The sequence below is a fragment of the Dreissena polymorpha genome, chromosome 8 (assembly GCF_020536995.1).
Source record: "Dreissena polymorpha isolate Duluth1 chromosome 8, UMN_Dpol_1.0, whole genome shotgun sequence".
Classification (NCBI taxonomy): Eukaryota; Metazoa; Mollusca; class Bivalvia; order Myida; family Dreissenidae; genus Dreissena; species Dreissena polymorpha.
Window position 1 is genome coordinate 100,674,061 of NC_068362.1, and position 11,177 is coordinate 100,685,237.

At 35.0% G+C, this 11,177-nt stretch overlaps 1 long non-coding RNA gene across 2 annotated transcripts; it reads left to right on the plus strand.

Moving 5' to 3' along the window:
* The first annotated feature begins 107 nt into the window (after window positions 1-107).
* Window positions 108-10,128, plus strand: LOC127841848 (uncharacterized). 2 transcript variants are annotated; one of them, XR_008031354.1, is made up of 10 exons: window positions 108-339; window positions 890-1,069; window positions 2,183-2,359; window positions 3,997-4,232; window positions 4,927-5,126; window positions 5,643-5,822; window positions 6,928-7,091; window positions 8,080-8,161; window positions 8,514-8,675; window positions 9,296-10,128. It is a non-coding gene; the product is annotated as an uncharacterized LOC127841848 (long non-coding RNA). The 2 variants fall into 2 exon arrangements; XR_008031355.1 differs by lacking the exon at window positions 890-1,069.
* The last annotated feature ends 1,049 nt before the right edge of the window (window positions 10,129-11,177 follow it).

The window sequence follows — 11,177 nt, forward strand, 5'->3', positions numbered from 1 at the left end:
TAGTTTTTGTAAAACAATTATTCGAAAGCCTTCAGCACGTTATAAAATTAATATCTTCATTTATTTTCAACATTTATTTAAATTGCTGGATTTTGTTTGAAGAGCCACTTCATACAGGACACCATGTAATCATAGATTGATTCCCAGCTGAACAACGGGCTCTTTGGCCAGCTGGGGGCAGACACCCAGGGATACTTCCTGGGCATTGGGGATGGAAGGCTCTTGGTCCAGGACCATGGGGAAAAGCTCAACGAGTCTTACCCCAGGTTGCAGCCAGTCTAAACATTGAGCTCCAAACTTTCCTGCCAATGGACCGAGATTGATTACCTCATCCACAAGGTACGGTGGTACTGTAATTTACCAGTTCTTTTACTACAAATTTAAATTAAAATAGTATATGCGTGCTATATATTGATACAGTTCTATCCATGCTGCTATATATATTGATACAGTTCTATCCATGCTGCTTATTTTAAAAAATGAAAAGAATTCATTATGCAATCATTAATATTGAAAATAACCGCCATATTTTTATTTCATTGAAAGGGCGCAGGGGAGCGGTCGTATAGATATGTCCTTGTCTGTAGTTTTCTCCGTTCTTCCTTTCATCCTTCCTTATGACCGTTCCACGAAAGATGAACAATGTTTTTGTTTCTAGTGTACAGAATATAGTAGGCTATGTTTGTATCAAGTGTACATTATAAAGAAGGCTATATTTTTTGGTCATTTGTATCATGAGCCTCTTAACGTAATTTATTTCTTATATTGTTGTGCTCAAACAAAATTTATTGACTTCCAATATAATGATGCCATTTCAGAATGCATTGAATTATTTGGTTTACAGGGGCACATTTCTCGGATGTGCTAAGATCTTTTTATCTGTTCATAGGGGATTTATACCCACAAGTTCAGGCCCATAGAACGATATTTTATCTCCTCCAACTGGGCCACTACATCTAAGTAGGTTACTTCACTTGCCATTGCAAAAAGGGTCACTGTGGCAAAGCATTCAGGAGACGCAGTCTTAAATTGACAAAGTCTTTAGATGCAATCAAGCTTCAACAAATAGGTAAAACTCAATACAAACTGGGTTTTCTTCTCTTCAATTAATTGACCAGTGTATCTTATTTTATCTTATCGTAGATTTGCATTACATGAGTTTTCTTTTGTGGAGATCCTGATATCTACTTTGCTAATAACTGATGAACTATGGGATCATAGTTTTAACGGTAAACAAAAGCACATGAAAGTTGTAGTGCACGTTGCATTATAATGAGGAATTTTCCATTTGCCTATTGCCCCATAAAACTCTTAAGTGGTGTTTGTTGCAAATAGACACATTTTAAGATTTGTTTTAGCCGTCTTGAACACACAGTTCTCAAAGTAAAAAAGTGTGATCACCCGATGCCAGGGATCGTTCTGTGTGCTGTGTCATCTTTTAGCTTGTTACCAATCTAGAAGCCTAATTTTTTATTGAATCTTGATGAAACTTTGTCGGATTGTTTGGACAATATCTAGGCAAGGTCGCATCTGAGTCAAATGCATCCTGAAACCATGTCACCTATCCAAATAATATAATATCACTGTTGACACTCTAGAGGCCACATTTGTGACCCAAACTTCATGAGACTTAGTCCAAATGTTTATCTTGACAATATTTCGCCCGTGTTTGAATCAGGACGATTTATGTAAAAATAAACTAGGTCTCAAGACTCAATACTCATGACTAAACAATATTGAAACATTGTCAGAATCTTGACATTTTCTAGGTTAAATTTGAATCTTAGTCACATGCATACAAACACTAGGTCCCCAGTTCAAACCTAAAACAAAACCTTGTTATTACGCTACGGACCAGATTTTATAACTCAATCATAACGAAATTTAATCAGAATTTTAACGTGAGGTCAAACACTATATCACGAGGTCATTGCTTCTACAATAGGATTACCTTGAAATCAGGTGATTGTTTCCGGGTCATCATGGACCTCATTTTCCATTTACAACATTCAGATGGTTTTCAATGGTTTCAACAAAGGACCATTTAGATTATTTTCAAATACGGAACACATAGATGGCTTTCGAAAAAAACATTTTTATATAAGGATTTTCTTCAGTGTACTTTAAATACTGATTGCATTGAATTTGAGACATACAAATACTTTTCATACAATTTTTAAAGGTCCGTCAGTCTATTTGGCAACAAGAGAGTCTAAAGTTGGAGCGGAAAAGAGAGAAAGAGAGCTTAAAATAGCAGAAAATGCAGATATCGCTGCTTCAGCATCAAAAGCAACAGCAGCATCCACAACAACACTCACAATTCAGCAATCAACAGGTCCAGGGACAAAGCCTTTGAAAGGTATGGGACTTGAGAAAACTTAATTTTAAACTTACCTTTGGTGAATGTTTTGTTTGATGATTGACTTGATAATTGCAATTGTTTGAATGTTCATGTATATGTGGCATTCAAGTATCCCTTAAATACCTCTGTGAACCCACTATCATGTACGAATTAATTTTTATTATTTCATTCACAATTTGAAAAAGTATGTCTTTGTTGTGCGAACCTAAGCACTAGTAGGTTTCTTTGGTTTATTGGTCTATTGCAAAGCGATGTTAATGTTTACACCATGCCATTTATAAAAAGTGTAAACAGAAACAATAAAACGTTAGACGATTTTGATATTACAACTTATGTTCACCTTTTCATAGAATTATAAGAGTTAAATCGTAGTTAAAAAAATGATATTAACCTTGCTCTGGAAAACGTGGTTTAATGCATGTGCGTAAATAGTTGTCTATGATTAGCCTGTTCAATCAGCACATGCACATCAGGGCCACCACTTTCCGCCTTTACTTGATTTTGTATGTCCCCCTGTCGGTAAACAAGTTCGTTTCCGATCAATAACTCGTCATCTACATGATTACACTAGGTCAAAGGTCAAGGTCACTGTCACAATAAGTGTAGAAAACGTTTCCGATCAATAACACTTCATGAATTGACCATTTGGCTTGATAATTCTCATGTACATTGGCCTTGGACAGTAGATGGCCCCTATTGAAATTTGGGTCACTAGGTCAAAGGTCAAGGTCACTGTCACAATAAGTGTGAACATAATATCCGATCAATAACTCGTTAATTGCTTGGCTTGATGTTTTGCATGTGTATTGTCCTTGGACAGTGTATGACCCCTATTGTAACTGGAGTCGTTCGGTCATGGTCACTGTCACTATAAGTGTGAACATCGTTTCTTATCACCTCGTCAACGAATTGGCTGATTGGATTTATATTTCACATGTGCATTTGCCTTGAACAGTAGATTACCCCTTTTGGGGCCACGAGTTCAAAATTAGGGGGTGGGGGGGGAGAGCATAGGTCTCTGACCGCGGAACTCTTGTTCTAAGAAAATTCTTCATTTAAACAAACAATTCAATATAAGCAGAAAGTTTCGTCCTTGAGTAACCTAGTTTTCTCAGCAAGGCTTAAGTGTTTTGTTGCTGTTTGTTTCAAGCCAATCTTAAACGGATCATCATGAAATTCGCTAAAAATGTTTTTGGACATAATATCTTGTATAAGTTTAGTAAATAGCCAGATCGCCTGTTGCACTTCCAAAATATGTTCGTGTTTAATTAACAAAAAATGATCTTTAAAGATGTTTGCCATTGCACTCACGTTCAATGTAACTCAGTCTTCTATAAGGGTGTGTTTTGTTTGCATTATCGTTCTACATTTCTTTGATGTATTAACTGTCTGAAAAATTGCGACCTGTATAAAAATAAATACCATCAGAATTTATGCAATTGGCGTCATTTTCAGGACAGTTCATACACTTTTAAGTGAAATACTTACATTGCAAAACTGTGTAATGCTTTGTAAAGTTTATGTATCGTGTCTAATTTCATGCCAAATGGTGACATGCCTTAAATAAAGGACCTTCTAGTGATGAATATAATGATTTCTTGCTTCTGCAAGTGTGTTGATATTTTATTTCAAAGGCCGATATGTCAATGAACAAGTCACTATTCCCTGAAAACCTTGCTGAGCTAATAAACAGTGCCACTGCGCAAAACGTGACCCTTCAGAGAGATGGAATTCCAGGCCAAATGTTACACCGGTAACATTTTGGGCTGCAACAGCAGCCTCAGCCATGGGGGCAGGTCCATGATGTACCATTGGTCTAAATTATCTCTGAACATCTCAACATCAAAGCAACATAACCTGCCAGGTTGGTGTGAGAATTAATGATAATACAACCCCAGCATCATGTTTGGAGCAAGTATATTGGAGTCAATGTTTTGTAAATCGGTCAATCAGAGTGGCGTTGTGTCTGCATATAATGTAAAATGATTTGCACAAACAACGTTTACATTTCTCAAGGAATTTAATTGCAACTTCAATTGTGTAAACCCCATGAGGTGCAGATTGATGGTCAGTGGTCATTTTGTGACAAAGCTCTAATTTTGGCCAAGTAACTCACTTGCACTTTACTTTTTAAAGTGTTAGCCTGTGCAGACTGCACATAAATTAAGTCCTATTTTCCCAGAATGATCCTTTAATAGTTTACTTCACACCAGTCCTGTTTCTGCCTGATTGAGGAAAAGTTCATAGTATTATGTGTTATTAAATTGATCGAACTTGGTAAATAAATAGCAAATAAGTTGATCGGATATCAGTTTTAATCATAGAAGGTCAGGGCTAATTTTTGTCTACTTTTCGGCCGAAATTTAGCCCCTGAACCAAACATTTGTCCTTGCATAAAAAAACACTTTAATAGAATCTATTTAGTGTTTGTAATTTTGTAAAACAATTATTAGAATGCCTTCAGCACGTTATAAAATTATTATCTTCATTTATTTTCAATATTTATTTAAATTGCTGGATTTTGTTTTAAGAGCCAGTTCATACAGGACACCATGTAATCATAGATTGATTCCCAGCTGAACAACGGGCCTTTTGGCCAGCTGGGCGCAGACACCCAGGGATACTTCCTGGGCATTGGGGATGGTAGGCTCTTGGTCCAGGACCATGGGGAAAAGCTTAACGAGTCCTACCCCAGGGTGCAGCCAGTCTAAACCTGGAGCCTCAAACTTTCCTGCCAAAGGACCGAGATTACCTCATTCACAAGGTACGGTGGTACTGTAATTTACTAGTTCCTTTACTACAAATTTAAATTTAAATAGTATGCGCGTTCTATATATTGATAAAGCTCTATCCATGCTGCTAACTTTAAAAAATGAAAATAATTCATTATGCAATCGTTAACATTGACAATAACCGCCAAACTTTTATTGCATTGAAAGGGCACAGGCGAGGGGTCGTATAGATATGTCCTTGTCTGTAATTTTCTCCGTTCTTCCTTTCATCCTTCCTTATATCCGTTCCACGAGAGATGAACAATGTTTGTTTCTAGTGTACAGAATATAGAAGGCTATGTTTGTATCAAGTGTACATTATATAGAAGGCTTTGTCTTTTTATCATTTGTATCATGAGCCTCTTAACGTAATTTATTTCTTATATTGTTGTGCTCAAACAAAATTTATTGACTTCCAATATAATGATGCCATTTCAGAATGCATTGAATTATTTGGTTTACAGGGGCACATTTCTCGGATGTGCTATGATCTTTTTATCTGTTCATAGGGGATTTATACCCACAAGTTCAGGCCCATAGAACGATATTTTACCTCCTCCAACTGGGCCACTACATCTCAGTAGGTTACTTCACTTGCCATTGCAAAAAGGGTCACTGTGGAAAAGCATTCAGGAGACCCAGTCTTAAATAGACAAAGTCTTTAGATGCAATCAAGCTTCAACAAATAGGTAAAACTCAATACAAACTGGATTTTCTTCTCTTCAATTAATTGACCAGTTTATCTTATTTTATCTTATCGTAGATTTGCATTACATGAGTTTTTCTTTTGTGGAGATCCGGATATCTACTTTAATTATAACTGATGAACTATGGGATTATAGTTTAAACGGTAAACAGTAGCACATGAAAGTTGTAGTGCACGTTGCATTATAATGAGGAATTTTCCATTTGCCTATTGCCCCATTAAACTCTTAAGTGGCGTGTGTTGCAAATAGACACATTTAAAGATTTGTTTTAGCTGACTTGAGCACACAGTTCTCAAAGTCAGAAAGTGTGATCACCCGATGCCAGGGATCGTTCTGTGTGCTGTGTCATCTTTTAGCTTGTTACCAATCTAGAAGCCTAATTTTTTATTGAATCTTGATGAAACTTTGTCGGATTGTTTGAACAATATCTAGGCAAGGTCGCATCTGAGTCACATGCATCCTGACACCATGTCACCTATTCAAATCATATTATATCACTGTTAACACTCTAGAGGCCACATTTGTGACTCAAACTTTATGAGACTTAGTCCAAATGTTTATCTTGACAATGTTTCGCCCGTGTTTGAATCAGGACGATTTATGTAAAAATAAACTAGGTCTCAAGACTCAATACTCATGACTTAACAATGATGAAACATTGTCAGAATCTTGACATTTTCTAGGTTAAATTTGAATCTTAGTCACATGCATACAAACACTAGGTCCCCAGTTCAAACCTAAAACAAAACCTTGTTATTACGCTATGGACCAGATTTTATAACTCAATCATAACGAAATTTAATCAGAATTTTAACGTGAGGTCAAACACTATATCACGAGGTCATGTCTTTTTACAATAGGATTACCTTGAAATCAGGTGATTGTTTCCTGGCCATCGTGGACCTCATTTTCCATTTACAACATTCAGATGGTTTTCAAAAAAGGACCATTTAGATTGTTTTCAATAATGAAATATTAGATCGCTTTCGAACAAACATGTAACATATAAGGATTTTCTTCAGTGTACTTAAAATACTGATTGCATTAAATTTGAGACATACAAATACTTTTCATACAATTTTCAAAGGTCCGTCAGTCAATTTGGCAACAAGAGGCTAACATTGAGCGGGAAAGAGAGAAAGAGAGCTTAAAAAGCAGAAAATGCAGAAATCGCTGCTTCAGCATCAAAAGCAACAGCAGAAGCCACAGCAATACTCACAATTCAGCAATCAGGGACAAAGCCTTTCAAAGGTATGGGACTTGAAAAAACTTATTTTAAGACTCACCTTTGGTTACTGTTTTGTTTAATGATTGACTTGATAATTACAATTGTGTGAATGTTCATGTATATGTGGCATTCTGATAATGTCCAAGTGTGCTTTAATACCTCTGTGAACCCACTAACATGTACAAATTAATTTTTATTATTTCATTCACAAGTTGCAAAATTATATCTTTGTTGTGCGAACCTAAGCATTAATGGGTTTCTTTGGTCTATTGGTCTATTGCAAAGTGATGTTAATGTTTATACCATGCCATTTATAAAAAGTGTAAACAGAAACAACAAAACGTTAGACGATTTTGATATTACAACTTATGTTCACCTTTTCATAGAATTATAAGAGTTAAATCGTAGTTAAAAAAATGATATTAACCTTGCTCTGGGAAACGTGGTTTAATGCATGTGCGTAAATAGTTGTCTATGATTAGCCTGTTCAATCAGCACATGCACATCAGGGCCACCACTTTCCGCCTTTACTTGATTTTGTATGTCCCCCTGTCGGTAAACCAGTTTGTTTCCGATCAATAACTCGTCATCGACATGACTGGGATCACTAGATTAAAGGTCAAGGCCACTGTCACAATAAGTGTAGAAAACCTTTCCGATCAATAACAATTCATGAATTGACCATTTGGCTTGATAATTCTGATATGCATTGGCCTTGAACAGTAGATGACTCCTATTGAAATTTGGGTCACTAGGTCAAAGGTCAAGGTCACTGTCACAATAAGTGTGAACATAATTTCCGATCAATAACTCGTTACAGAGGCTGTGTAACTTTTATTTTATTCAGGGTGATTAAGTGCCCACAGTTGCACCGGGGTGTGTGAAAAGTTGTTTTTAATAAATCAAGAACAAATAAAATCACTTGAACAATTGTGATCTATGATCTATGATTTTAAATAAAGGAAATATTGGGGAATATAAATTATGGTACATCATAAGTTTGTTTTTCAGCTGTTCATTGTCAGTGTGCAGCTGTATCCCAGCTACTAAGCCACACCAGCACAGCAGAAAAAATAGCGGCAGCAGCAGTTTGGTAAGCTGTCTTGTATGTCTTTTAGCTACCTTGTTGTAGCAGTTTGTAGCAACATCAGCATAATATGAATTGTTTTAATAAAGCCTAATGGAGTTATTGAAAATATGTGTTGATTTTTTAATAAGATCGTAATGGTATATGACACCATGCAACAACAACACCGGTGCATATGCATTAAAACTATGAGAAGAATGAAAGTAAAAATATTTGATTGCATTTATTTTTATTTTCAACCATTTTAATATAAGCTAGTTATATTTGTATCAAAACATATTTGAGCATATTGACAAAGTTGACTTTGCGTTGATTTATTGTTGGATTTTAATCACTCTGACACTCTTCTCCTAACCAGGTTGAGGGTAACCCCGAACCACTTAATCCAGAGCGATGAAATTCTCTAGCGCGACCTTGCCCCAGTGTTCACCTGGGGATCCGGTTGAAAGTCACATTGGCTTGGATGGTAATGGCAGTACAAAAGTGCAAGATTTGGGGAAGTTGTTCACAGATTTTATTAGTAAGTTGACTGACCCGAATGACATACTTAAAGCACATTTTAATGCGGCAACATATTTAAAAGAATAAACAAACATATAACTACAAATTATACAAATATATTGCAGTATATAGTGTATGGTATCACAAATTGCTTTTACTGCATTGAAGACAATTATAAATTATCCCAGTTCAGAACGCAAAAGAAGGCATTTACTATATTTATTTTCTTACCTTTGTCACATAACTATTTTACTTTATTCCAAAAACTGTGCTGTTGCGGCTATAATATTGTTTTTGGAAACTTGATGGCCATGGTATTTAATACTGTTGATCTCTATTTGTAAATAAAATTACTGCAGAACAGGGCATCACTAAAATGTTATATAAATATTTCCTTAAAATTTGTATCATCTTCCGTCAACAAAATGACTATCAAACAGGGCATCATACGAACATCTTCATAAATTAACATGTTCATTTAAATATTGTTCAATCTCTCACAGTAAACAAAATATCTGCAGAATGAAAAATCCCTTTCCTTTAAAATATTGCTCAATTGTTTAACTGTACACGAATTGACTACAGAACTGGAATAAATGTGTAAACATTTCCCTTAAACTATTGTTTTATAATTTTCAGTAAACAAGGTGACTTCACAACATGACATCTAAGACTTCAAGACAAATTGATTGTCCTCACTTCAATGGTGGAAGCAAAGAATCGATACAAGCATTTCCAGCTGCTTACCTTATCTGGTAGTATGGGTTTATTTTAAACCTACTAATTATATGTTTAAGTTAAGTGATAATACATTTTATTTAAATAATATTTTGTTTCAGTGAAAAGAACGAGATTTAATATTAATCACTCAATACTTTTTATGTAAAGTGCAAAGGCATTGCAAATATCCACAGGGAATTATATAATTTATCGATATAAAATATCTAAATTAGTCTATAACAGCGGGCACATAACGACACTTTTTTCCACCATATTTTTTGTCAGTTTGTTAGCATCCGATAAAAAAGCAGTGTGTATACGACACTTGTTTCATGCGACACCTATAAGAAGTAGAACCCTGGCTATTTAGACCCTAATCCATTACCGATGTTTGCAAATGTCTATCGAAATAAACAAGCTGTCATTATTGCCATTTTCCATGGCGTTTTCCCAGACAGGAATTGATATTAATGTATTCAAGGTTAATTTTTCTTAAAAAATTTAGATTGCATAAATATAAACCCTGGGTATTCAAGTGATTACACATTAAAACACAAACATATAACATTAATTTTGAACTGTCCTCGTATATTTTTTGTTAGTGAACTTAAACATGAAAATAAAATGTTTTGCATTTGTTGAATCGTCAAATATGAAAGCCATGCTTATTTTTCTAGAACATGCATATTTTTCCCGTATCTTGTTAACTCGCCACTTGTAATTCAATTTTATATATACACTATTTAAATAAAATTTGTACCCTTGCCTCTATTCATTTTATCTTCATTGAATTGAACGCCTACACAGTTTCAAGTGACTTTACAAATCTAGAACATTGTGGGCACAAGATGGGCTTTAGTTCAATCTCTTCACATTACCTTGTTTAGACGAAAGGCAATGGCTTATTGAGACTCTAGTGTGTTTCTGAGTTTTTCCAGTTTTTTTATCATTGAAAAAACTAGTATGGTTTTCGATTGTTTGATTTGACACATGATTTACTTTATTTCCATATAAACATAACAACTGGGTCGCAGTGCGATTATTTATATCCTGAAAGCAGTCACTGCAAGTGAACCAGCGGCAGTCAGCATCTTAAGATTACCACGCTGCACGACCTCTGGTAAGTCGTCGTGTCATGTGCATTATTTTTCATGGCCCTACTTTCATAGATTTGTGGATGCATTTAGATATGTGTCAAAACCTGGCATATTTAAAATCATGTGAACATGCATTCTTGTTTTTTTTGGTTCATTTTTCTTTCATAGTAGTGAAGTTTTCAGTCAAAAGTAAAATGTGAGTGCATCAGTGACCTTTTGCCTACTTCACAACAGACATCTCAGAAAAACTCTTTCCCAACACGTATTATTTGCTATCGGCTAGTTGGACCTTGCTTATTGTTATAAATGATAAGGTAATATTTTTCCAATGGCAAAACGTATGTTTATCGAATATCATCCCATATTTCCCGATTTATGTTGAGACTTAACGTTAATTGGCAATAAAAAGGTTATGATTAACCTTAAGTATTTATTATTATATCAATAGTCCCAGGAACATCATTTCTTTTATGGATTCAACACAGCTACTTTGTAACTCAATATATATAAGAGCTATTCTTGTTCTTGTTTCTTGTTTATCATCGGTTACACACATAAAATGAAAAAAACTGACATTTACTGTTATGCATCTTTATTTGTTTCAGACGCCTATGGACAAATGTAAACCATACAATCAGAAAGACGTTGCTACATTTGTTATCATATTGACCCTAGTCATATCTAAGAAGCTCAGAAATACATAC